This window comes from Grampus griseus (genome assembly GCF_964374135.1).
Source record: "Grampus griseus genome assembly, chromosome: 13".
Lineage (NCBI taxonomy): Eukaryota > Metazoa > Chordata > Mammalia > Artiodactyla > Delphinidae > Grampus > Grampus griseus.
In genome coordinates, this window is record NC_139007.1 from 54,135,958 (window position 1) to 54,148,225 (window position 12,268).

Here is a 12,268-nt window from a genome sequence, read left to right on the forward strand (position 1 = left end):
GGCTTTTTTACGCATTTGCTCCCTCCCGCCGCGTTCACCTGTCGGGTCGCTTTGCCTGTCCTGAGTCGGCTCCCAGAGGCAGCGGTCCTCCCACCCAGCACCCCACGCCTCGAGAGGAGGTAACCGTTTAGGCTCCTGTGTTGGCGTCTTTCACGCCTTCCTCTCCGCGCCCCTCTCTTCCCCCGCATCCTTCTGGGTGCCAGAGTCCGGTGGACCCGGCGCTAAGGTGGCTCCCGCACCCTCATAATTTCAGGTTCGCGGAAAAGTTCGGCCCTTCGTTAGACTAGCTCGAGGGATTTGTGCTTTCCCCCCGAGACGTGGACGGGTGTCTCGAGCCCCCAGGCATCACGGACTCCCGGCCGGCTGGATGCCCCTGACCACTGAGTTCCCGCCGGGGAAGGCGCGGCCGCGGCGCCCGCTCACCTTGCGTCGCCGCCTTGCTTGGGGAGACCTCGCAGGGTCCTCCCGCAGCGCTGGGGTCGCGAGGAACTCTCCCGCCCCTCGAGAAATGGCGAGCGAGCGCCTGCGCGGCCGCTATACCCCCAGCCACGCACGAGTGGAACCGAAGGGCGCGCGGGGCGCTCGGGGTTCGCGTGCCTGCGCGCTTAAGGAGACGCTCTGCGTCCCAGTACGAGGGATGTGAGGGCTGCCGAACCGGCCGCTGGGAGCTGGAGGTGCCAGGTTTCCAGTTACAATCTTGCCTGTCACGCGTGAGCGCTTTTACCGTCTCAGGCCCTTTAAAGTGGGTCCCCTGGGGCAAACACACACTGAGGGTGGGGTTCCCCTAAAGACTCAGGCTCGCCTCCTCGCTGCCCCTTTTCCCGATTCCAGTTACTTGGAAGGTTGGCTTGTGAAGACTTCCTAGGACAGTGCCCTAGCTGGTATGAAACGGGCACCGCCCCCCCACCAGGGCACCCTCAACCCGGGTTGGTCTGTTTCAAGGTGGCGTCTTCCATAGATGAGGAGACAGACCCGAGAAAGGCACCTCTCACTGCCCCTGCGTAGCCCAGCGCGCTGGCCGCTCCGCTCCGGCGTATGTGCAGGCGTGGGGAGTTCCTTCGCAGATAGAGCCGAGGGCGACCCTGGCTCCAACGTGGGGGGCGCTGACGGGGACTGGGAGGGAGAAAACTTCCCGGGGCGCAGAGAGCGATGCTATTGCTTTGACCAACTCGGACCTCCGCCGCCCAGGAGCCAATGACGCTTGGCGGCGCCCGGTCCCGTGCGCAGAGCCACCTCGGATCGCTGGCCCGCGAAGCCCCTGGGGGCAAGCTCGGGTACAGCGCAAAGGACACAGCACAGTCTTGTGTGAGATGGAGATTTTAGTAATCGCTTTTCCGCCACTGTTTGTGCCCTGCTTCTGGACGTGAGGGACCGCTGAAAGCTCCCTTTGTGCCGCTTGCCTAGGGCAGACAAGGTTTGATTCACCTGAAAATTGCCTCTAAGAAACGCTGTACCAAAGCGCCAGGGGCTCCCGCCCGGCCTCAGCGCCTCTAGGATCGCGTAGCCGGGGGGCAGGAGGGCCTAATTTAAGCACGTCGGGGGCATCCGATTTATTATGTTTGGCCTCTGGATGGTTGTATTCTTCGAAACTCCTCCACTCACCCTTTCACTCGAGACTTGCGGCCGCCTCCCAAAAGAAGTGGCTTGGAGCTCGAGTCTTGCCCTCGTTGCTGGCGGTCCCCAGGTCCCCTTCTCGCAGAGTCCGGCCAGGGGAACTGAATCGCAGGTCGGTGAGGAGAGAGAGGGATGCTGGGCACAAGCGCAGCCTCCTGCTTTCCATCCCTCTTCCAGCCAGTGCCCACCCGGCGCCCATGGCCCACACCCTCCTTCACCCCACTGAGGACCCCAGGGCCAGGAGCCACACAATCGCAGGGCAGGGACGGGGTCCTGAGTGTCAGAGTGGTCTCCGATTGCAGTTTGGGGGCCCCTGTTTCTGATGGAAGACACCGGAAAGAAAGCTGGCCATCCATTCGTTCTCACTTCCCCCCAGCAAGGACAGCGTGCATGAAGCTGCCCAGTGGTGCGGCCCCAAGTCTTCTGGGAGCAGAGGGGGGATGGAGCACCCTTAGGCTCCGATTAGAGAGGATTTACAGAGTCCAAAGGCGAGCTGCTTTTTGATCTGCCTTAATCTTCTCAAGGCCAAGTCAAAGGCGCCCTCTTGTTGAGTAGTGGGGATGAGAAAGGGAGTGGGTGGAATTGTGTTGAAATTCCGATTGTTCTGTGGGTGTGGGGCCGGGAGAGAGCTCCCCTAGCAGGGGATGCTCCTTGCTCCTTCACACTTGAGTCTGCCTTTGCTCCTGGGGTTTGCTGATGCAATCCTGGGAGAGGGGCGACCCCTTGCGTTCTCCGAGGAGACAGAGGAGACTCTTGGCAGGTGCAGCATGGGGTTTGTTGTTGTTGTTTGTTTGTTCGTTTTTTCTAGAATGAGGAAGGAGTAGAGGGTAAGGTCCAGAAAATCAAGGTCAAACTGCAGGTGTACAAACTCGTTTCTTTGGAAATCTCTGAAAAAAACTTTTTCTCAAATAGGGACTGGGAAAAATTTGTTTAAATGAAAAATAAGATAGTAGTCAAAGGTATTCTAGAAAGAAACGGTCTTTCCTATTTTTGCTTCAAGAGACAATTAAGGTATTTAACCTTTTGGCCTATAGTTAAATAGCTTCACTCTCCTAAACTTTTAAATCTTAACTAATGATAGAAATTTGGGGTGTAAGAACTATTTTTCAGAGTTTTTAAAGTGGGCTCTTGAATGTTTTGGTAGAAAAGTTTCTTGCAAAAACACATTCATTTGCAGTGTTAGATATTATCAATTCTAAGGAACCATGGCTTATCCGCAGATAAAGCAGATAAAACTATCTATATCAGTAATCTCCTGTTTCCCTCAAGGAACTGCTCTACCATTTATCTCTACTTTGTTGCAAACTAGTGATCCTGTTTCCTCTTATAGAAAAAATAACATTTTAAACAGGAATTTTGTACTTTAAAAAAATACCTGTTACGTTACGGATGAATAAATACTCAATAACTTTTTTACCTGCTTGGATTCATATACAGCTCCTAGAGTTGACTCAGTTGAATTTACTCAAGATAAAAATGAAATGCAATCCTTATTCAAAAATCCTGAGCAAGAAATGTTTTCACAGGATGTTAAATAAAGAATCCTGAACGAGTTTTAAACTCACTTCCAGCTCAGCCTTTGCTGCTTGGTACAGTCAGCTTCTGAATTCTAGCTTATCTGCTAATAAAAGTAAAGGTTATATGTGCCGTAATAACCGCAGTACCTTTCAATTGCACCACACTTTCACTTGAGTTATTCACTTGGGTCCCTAAATAGCCACTTGAAGTTTGGAGGCAGGTATTAATATCCCCATTTTACAGGGAAAGAACCCAAAAAACAGAGGCTAAGTAACCTATACAAAGCCATACAGCTACTAAGTGGAACTTATCTCCTGCTGTTTATGCTATATGTTGGCCCATGTCAGAGAGAAGATGTCAGGCGTGTTAAATAATAAATCTGATGGTCTCAAAACCATCATTTATCCTATGTTTGTAGAATAAGCTGTTCTAATTGACTGGAAATTTTTGAACTGATATTTATATGTATCATACATTAATGACCAATGTCAAAGAGTTAAATACCTGATAATGATCATGAAGCTTGCTAAATATAATATTATTTAGTTATTAAGAAGACATTGTAGGATCATATTATGCCAGAAGACTATTGTGAGAAACATCAGATGCCATTGTAGTACCCTTTTAATTTGATGCCGTCTATTAATTGGTTTTTAAATGCTTAGATTCCAGATAGATCCAACTTTTGAAAAGCCATTGTAGGCATAATAATTACCAAGCACTCACTGCACAATCTATAAAACTTTTAAAAATCTTTCATAAAGATGTTTGAAATAAAGGAGTAAGAACATAAGAGAAATCATTTTAATGGTGATAAAATGAAAACCGATTTATTGGAATACAGTGGCCATTGCTCATGATACCGTTTTGGATGTTAAGCCATTCTTTGAGATTCTGATACACTCTTTTTTTAAAAAAATTTATTTTGTTTATTTATTTTTGGTTGCATTGGGTCTTTGCTGCTGTGCGTGGGCTTTCTCTAGTGTGGCAAGCGTGGGCTACTCTTCGTTGTGGTGCGCGGGCTTCTCATCACAGCGGCTTCTCTTGTTGCGGAGCACGGGCTCTAGGCGCGCGGGCTCAGTAGTTGTGTCTTGAGGGCTCTAGAGCGCAGGTTCAGTAGTTGTGGTGCATGGGCTTAGTTGCTCCGTGGCATGTGGGATCTTCCCAGAGCAGGGATGGAACCTGTGATCCCTGCATTGGCAGGCGGACTCTCAACCACTGTGCCACCAGGGAAGCCCCTGATACACTCTTACACAGCTAACCTGGAAAATAATAGGTTAACTACAAGACAGAAAAATCTTTCATTCTATTATGCATTTTGTCATATTAATTTTGAATGGAAGTGTATAGTGTGGATATTGGCTACAACGCATTTTTTCACCTGTCTACTTTTGTCACCAGTCTACCTTGTTTTTGAGTGAAACACTGTTTAATAGATGAAGATATGAGTAAAATTTGCTAGAGAAAGTATATTCTGCAACATATTATGTGATATCTGTATGAATCCAAGCCCCAAATTCAAACTCTTAGGCATTGATGGCAACATCTAAATATAAACAAAAGACACTTATTTTTGTGAATTCTAATTTAATCATCATTACACTATCAAAATTGTTTCTTAAAATATCTCTTTGTTATACTATTTTAATTATTTATTACTTCAATAAAAGGATTTTATTAAAAACATTAAGAATGATAATTTTTGAATATTGTCTTTTTAGTCCCAAGTTATTCTATGTAAAGTAATTGAGAATATAATAATCATAAAATTGATTTAATGGCATTACTTCAATTTTTTTTTTTTTTTTGTGGTACGCGGGCCTCTCACTGTTGTGGCCTCTCCCGTTGCGGAGCACAGGCTCCGGACTCGCAGGCTCAGCGGCCATGGCTCACGGGCCCAGCCGCTCCGCGGCATGTGAGATCTTCCCGGACCGGGGCACGAACCCGTGTCCCCTGCATCGGCAGGCAGACTCTCAACCACTGTGCCACCAGGGAAGCCCTACTTCAATATTTTTAAGCATGAAATATGAACGGTATTTTAACTTGCAAGTAGATAAGTTTTGTTGAATCATTTCTCCGTTAAATATTTCCTGGAACTTAATATTCTACAAATTAGGTCCCCAGAAAGTGATGAATGGGAAATTACAGCATGTAGTTAAATTTGATTTTCAAGTTATTATGGGGAAACTCTTGCCACACTACTACAAAACAACTTTATTAGTCATCTGATCATTTTAGTCTATTTTAATCTGGACAGAGATCTCCAGATTGCTACTGAGTATCTCAAATATTTTCTAGTTAAATGGTTAATCTTTTTTAAAAAAATGCAATAGTTCTTTTGAATTTTATAAATTATTGATAGAATACTGTGTGTTGTCAGAAACCTTTGTAGAGTTAAGACCACATGATCTCTTTGCAATTATAAGAATGAACTATCAAAAAATAAAACTATTCCTCATACAGCAATTTTCTAAATCGTCTTTCCCCCCTTTATCTCTATCCAAATGTTTCATTTTGGACGTTGTCCTAACCTCTCTTCCCACTTCCTCACTATTCACTCTCCCCAGCCCCCAAAACATCCTTTTCCAAGCAGTGAATTCTTGAAATGCCATCAGAGTGGGTATTATGTTTCATGAAATGTAAGAATCAACTTTGGTTACCATTAGGAAAACATCATTCAGTTTTGAGACCATGGTAAGGATCATGTAAGACAGTGTGTTGAAATTATATGTTTTACTTGGTTAAGACTATTTCTTCTCTGAACCGTGCATCATACACTGGCATTCTTTTGAGAATGATCATTTGAAAAATTGTCGCATCATAAGTTATATAGATATTTTTTGCCTTGCTTTTGATTTTGAGGAAAAACGTGGGTTGCTTTCTTGATTGTGAATTTTTTCTTAAGGTTTAAAATTATTTGATTATCTTAAAATTTACCATTTGTTGGCCAACCTAGTAAGTTTGAAATGCTTTGCAGTTACACCTTAACAAAACATATAAAGTATAAAATACACATCTGTAAAAGACGCTGCCCATTTTTTCTATTTGTTTAATTCTGTCCATCAGATCTTTCCATTCAGGACTATTACTAGCATTACGACTAAAGTACTTAACCCAGCAATGATGAAAAGAATGGAATGTTCCATTCTCAAGGCTTGTCGGGGTGCTGAGGATGCCATTGAGTGCTAAGAAATCCAATTTTCTGCTCCAAAGATGTTTCAACAACATGCAGCTTTTAGGCAAAATACCTGAATTCTTTTTACATATAAAAAGTTTGAATACTTTCAAAAACTCATTAAAAACAACATGGCTGCAGGTGCCTCTTCTCTGATAATATTTCTGCCTTATTTATATTCTTGGCGAGGTAACTAGGTAACTGGGTAACCTAGGTAACTAGGTCTAGTTACCATCTGCTGTCACTAAAACTGTTCTGGAAGTTTTTAGGGAAAATTCAATGGTACTGAAGGAGATGATTGCCCAGTTAAATACATATTTAATGGCCTTTAACTGCTTTTATGCTTTATGCCTTATGCAAGTATCTAACCCAGTCTTCAAAATACTACCTTATTCGGTTTCCATCTGACCTTTAAGAATTTGATGGATAGCAGCAAACATCATAAATTCATGGTACAGACTGAGACCTAAGAAGTCATTGAAGGAGAATTCCCAGTGTATGTTGAGAAAAGTAGGCTAAGAAGTAGAAGACCTGGGTTCTACGTCTAGCACTGCTAGTAATATCTGAATAACCCAGACAAGTCCCTTTACCACACTAAGCTGCAGTTCCTCATCTGTGAAGTGAGGTGGTTGGTTAAAAGTTTAGATCTAAGCAATTCTTATAGGTTCTTCAACTTTTAATCTTTTGGTATAAGAACATGAACCAGGAGTAGCGAGTAGTAGAAAGTTGCTGATTTTATTTTTCATTAGAAGCAATAGAGTAGCACAGTTTATATGAAATAATCTAAGATTATTCTTCCCATCTATGGTGCATAATACCAAGAGAAGACTAACTAAGGCATGAGAATGTGGGCAAAGTCTAAGTTCTTCTAAACTTAGTTGTTTTATTCAACCAAGTTTAGTGGATGAAGATTAAGAATACAAACAGGGACTTCCCTGGTGGTCCAGTGGTGAAGAATCCACCTTCCAATGCAGGGGATGCCAGTTCAATCCCTGGTCGGGGAACTAAGATCCCACATGCCGCAGGGCAACTAAGCCCTCAGTCCGCAGCTAGAGAAGCCCGCGCGCCACAGTGAAGAGCCCGCGTGCAGCAATGAAAGACCCCATGTGCAGCAAATAAGACACGATGCAGCCATTAAATAAATAAATAAATAAATAAATAAAGAGTCAGAGGAGGAAAGAGGTCATCTTAAAAAAAAGGAATACAAACAAATATAAGTATTCACTTATTATAAGTAAATCCATCATATAAAGATTAATAAGTAACTTATCAACATAGAGACTGAATTAATTATGATATTCCTCACCCATCACAATATCTAGTGCCTGAAAACCATAGCCATAGTGTCAATCCACATACTCCATTTTTGGCAAGGCCGTTTTGTCCTTGGGCTTAGAGTCACAGGGAGCTGGTTTGGAATCCCAGCTAGAGAGATGCATCATGACAGGATTTTAGAAGTGGGCCTGTAATGGAATGGAAGCGGCAATTACAAAGGCCCAGGTTTAAGCTTATAAGACCCTGTGCTATGACAGTGACTGACTGAGCACAAGAGGGCATATGAAGGGAAAAGAGGAAGACAGCCATATTTGGCACTAAACTTTGGCTTATAAGGACTCATGTCTGGGTGAAAAACAATTATCTCTATCTTTTTGATTAGAGATGATCAAAAAGAACAGGAAAGTAAGACAAGCAGATTTGTTAGGAAACTTATTTTCCTTTTGTGCTGCCTTTGAGGGCCAGCAGGGCATTTAGTAACACTGAATCAAAGTTGCAGAGAGATTCCGGAGCTGAAAATAGCATTTTTGAGTTACTCCCATAGAAGGGATAGTTGAATACATGAGATAAAAATCTGGCAGTGTCTTGTTTATTGTTACTAAAATGTTTGCTGTGCTGACATTGAGACTCACTCTTACTGGTAGTATCAAAATAAGATTAATTACATTAAGGTACTTTGTCTATAGAATCGAATATATCATTTTCAACTGTGGTTTCTCATGCTTATAGCCCTTTTTGTGCTACGTAAGAAAATGGTCACTGGTATCAGGAGCGGTAATTTTACGTTGCCAAGTCTTCCACTTGAAGATCATACTTGGAAGTCTCATCACCTGTGGAACGATATTCCTTTCCCACAGGATCTTAGGAGACCTGAAAAACTTTATAGTAAGGAAAGATTAGTTTCCTTAAGGTGTAAAAATGATTTTTTATATCATTCCACTTGGATCTAGCATCTACTCATAGCATTCTACTTTCAAGCAGATTTCTCAACAAAGTGTGCTCTCTTAAAATAAGAAATTCTCGGGTTTCCCTGGTGGCACAGTGGTTGAGAGTCCTCCTGCCGATGCAGAGGACGCAGGTTCGTGCCCCGGTCCGGGGGGATCCCACATGCCGCGGAGCAACTGGGCCCGTGAGCCATGGCCGCTGAGCCTGCGCGTCCGGAGCCTGTGCTCCGCGGCGGGGGAGGCCACAGCAGTGAGAGGCCCACATACCGCAAAAAAAAAAAAAAAAAAGAAATTCTCAGGATGGAATGAAACTTGAAGGAATTCAGTCCATCTATATGATACGTGAACTACTTCTGCAACATCCCCACGAGTAATTGTCTAGCCTCGGTAACAACCAGGTTCCACGCCCTCGCTTGCTGCTTCTAGACAAGTTGGGTCTTCCGAATCAGGAAGCAGGTTATATTTTCTAGTGGTCTGTTCTCCTACTTCTCTTCTGAGCACTTGGCTGGGGCATGGGATTACATTTAGTTACCTTAAAACCTCTTTCTAAAATGAATACACAATAAGTCAATGCACTATATTCACTCCCAAAAATTGTCCTTAGAAAACTAGCTGGTAAGCATATTTATAATTATACCCCAATACAAAGCACATTCCTGAGAGTAAGTGGTAAAGCAGCCCCCATTTTATAACCACATAATACAAACCACCACCACACAATATAAAATAACAGAATTTGTGAAATGCTTATTTTAGAACACTGTTTTCTTAACATATGCTTGATAAGCTGGTAAGAAAAAGTGCCCCTAGTTTCTCATTGTTAGGTACCCTCATACAATGGGACCTCACATATATGAACACACAGTCATCTCGACAAAAGCTGTCATATAAGAAGAGACAGTATCAGCCACATTGAGATGAAAAGAAAGAGGTACCATAGTTCTCAGAACCACTGTTATATTCACATACATTCTATCTTAATATGCATTTATATTTATATGTTAAAGTGAGTATTGTGATAATGATTATTGTTTAAATAGCTGCCGTGTTTTGGTCACCTGTGAGTGCCAGACTCTGTCCTTGATGTTTTTGCATATATTATCTCAATTAGTCCTCCCACTTACCTTGTAAGGCAGGTGCCAGTAGTCCCATATCAGTCGCCTGAGGTCATTCAACAAAGATATGGTGGACCTGGGATCCCAGCCGAGGACTGACGCCAAAGCCCATATCCTTCCTTGATTTTTTCATGTCACTTCAACTATTGGGATTGGTACTTGAAGCAATCATGGGAGTGTTTTCTCAAACGCTACCCCACTTTTTCTTTCCTTTACTCTCTGCTCATTATCTCTTCCTCCTCATTTAACAAACCACAAGTCTTCTTCAAACATTTGCTCTAGAGGTTGCTTCTGGTATTCTAATACTCCTTCCCACATCTCTTTCTTTTCTCTGTCCTTTTTCCTCTTTCCGTAAACCTGCCTTATTGATGGTTTTTAAACATAGAAAGTTGCTGATTTTATTTTTCATTAGAAGCAATAGAGTAGCACAGTTTATATGAAATAATCTAAGATTATTCTTCCCATCTATGGTGCATAATACCAAGAGAAGACTAACTAAGGCATGAGAATGTGGGCAAAGTCTATAATTTTGCAGTTAAATATCAAAATCCTTCTCTGTAATTTATAACCACAATAGATATTTCACTGGCTAGTTTTTGCTGTCCAGAAAAGTTATCTTTATGGTACTTCATAAAATCTCTTATTTATATTACTTTTACTATGAGCATTAACAGTAACCTCCACTCTGAATTCTTGCTTTATGGGCCTTGGTACAGTGATTTTTCAACCCTGATTTCCAGTTAGAATCACCTCGGGATCTTAAAAAAACAAAGCCAGACTCTATCTTAGACCAAATGAAGCAATCTCTGGGAATGGGGCCTGGAATTCTGCATTTTCAAAAGTAGTCCTGGTGATTCTAAGGTACAGCCAAGACTGAGAAGTACCATTGGACCCTTAATTCAAGGATAACTCTTACAGCTAAGCAACTGTTGAAAACAATGCCAGTTTCATGAGAGTTCGACAAAAAAAATAGGCTTGTGTGGAGTATGATAAGAGATGAGATATGTGTCGTTTGAACAGATAGTAGTTTAAAATATAAAGCAGTCTGATAGCCCCAGATTGTTTATCAGTTGAGTACTGTTTAACTTGTGGCACTGACTGGTGCAGACAAGACCATCTGATTGAGAATCGTCTCAGCCAGAGGGTCTAAGAAGACATAGCAGAGAGCACACAGTAGAACATGATGGTGAGTTTAACAGCTACTGCTGCTGTTCTCACAGATAAGACCCCTGCTGCTAGGAGAGGTGCGATCAGGAGGGAGGGTGCTTGCGCTGAACTATACCAGGGGTTAGGGAGGCAGTGAATAGAAGATGAGGTATCAGCCATACCCCCAATTTTTTTTCAAAGCTACATAATCATAAACAACTGTTTTCATGTCTTACCAGATGACTGTGCCCTAGAGTCCTCTTTGTTTTCAGGAAAAATTAAATGGTTAGAAAATGGCCTCTAATAAGAAATAAACATCCTTTTCTTTTATGGTTTCTACAATTACTGACCAACTTTATATTGACTACTGGTGATCAGTAAAACTACTATAAATAGCATAGTTGTAACTCTATCTTAATGGGTTAAGTTTTGCAGTAGGTTGTTTATTCTTGAACTTACTGTTCTTACTTCTCTCCTAATGTGCTCTTCTTTAAGTGGCTATCTTCATTAAATCTTGTTTGTTATTCTTTTCTAGTCCATGAACGATGTTCAAACCTTGCCATAAACCAGGGAAAGCTCCATGTAAAAGTGAGGTGGAAGTCTGGGCTTCCTGTCAGACTTAATTCTGTTTGTTAAGGGGGCTCCTTGGGAGAATTTGGGTTCCAGTGAGTCACTAGGCCAAATCCCAATAACCACAATTGCCAAAAGTAATTAGACTGAGGAAAGCCAGGCTTCTGGAGAGGAGGGTCATCACAGCACACTTGAGCCATTGCTCCGTGGTCAGACCTGCTTAGTTGTCCCTAGGGATTGGGAGCAATCATGAGTTACAGAGAGCAGGAAACCCACCAGAAAACAATGCTTTTCCACCAATTTTTTTTTTCCTCAATAGGTTATTCATCCTAAGCATGCAAGAGATGGGAATGTGCCGCCAGTATACGTGCGCAGTGCAAATCACCGTCATCTTATAAACCACCTTGTCTGCCTGCATGAGGGCAAACGCACACATACAGAACTCCTGCTGTCATCACTGCAAGTTCTCCTCCTCCCTTCCTGAGTAGATAAAAAGAACCCAAGGAATGTAGTCTGAGTCTTTGTATGAGAGGTGTCTGATTAGGATGGGAAGGGAAGGGGGAAAGGATCTTTGTAAACATCCTAAGGTCAATTTAGATATAATATTCCTGACGTAACATTTGGAAATAAGAAAATAGTATATTGCACAGGACAGGAGCTCTAAAACCTCCAGATCTAGGAAAAGGCCAAGAGCAAGCTTAGGATTTCTTTTACTGAAGACAATACCATTTTGAAATATGGTGCTGTAAGCAGCTAAATGGAAATTATTAAGAACTAAGCGGTGCTTTGATTTTAAGCTTTCACTATGCTAGAAATTAGAAGATTGTTAAGCCTTTCTATAGGAAAATACTCAAGTAGCACAAATATATCTATGCTTAATAACCTCAGTGAAAGTTCACCTTTGAAACTAT

At 42.5% G+C, this 12,268-nt stretch overlaps 1 protein-coding gene across 1 annotated transcript in view; it reads left to right on the forward strand.

The window, feature by feature from the left end:
- The window catches only part of RSPO3 (R-spondin 3), a gene marked incomplete at both ends in the record, with an annotated part of 75,899 nt that overhangs the window by 106 nt on the left and 63,525 nt on the right, over positions 1-12,268 (forward strand). The window lies entirely within an intron of this gene.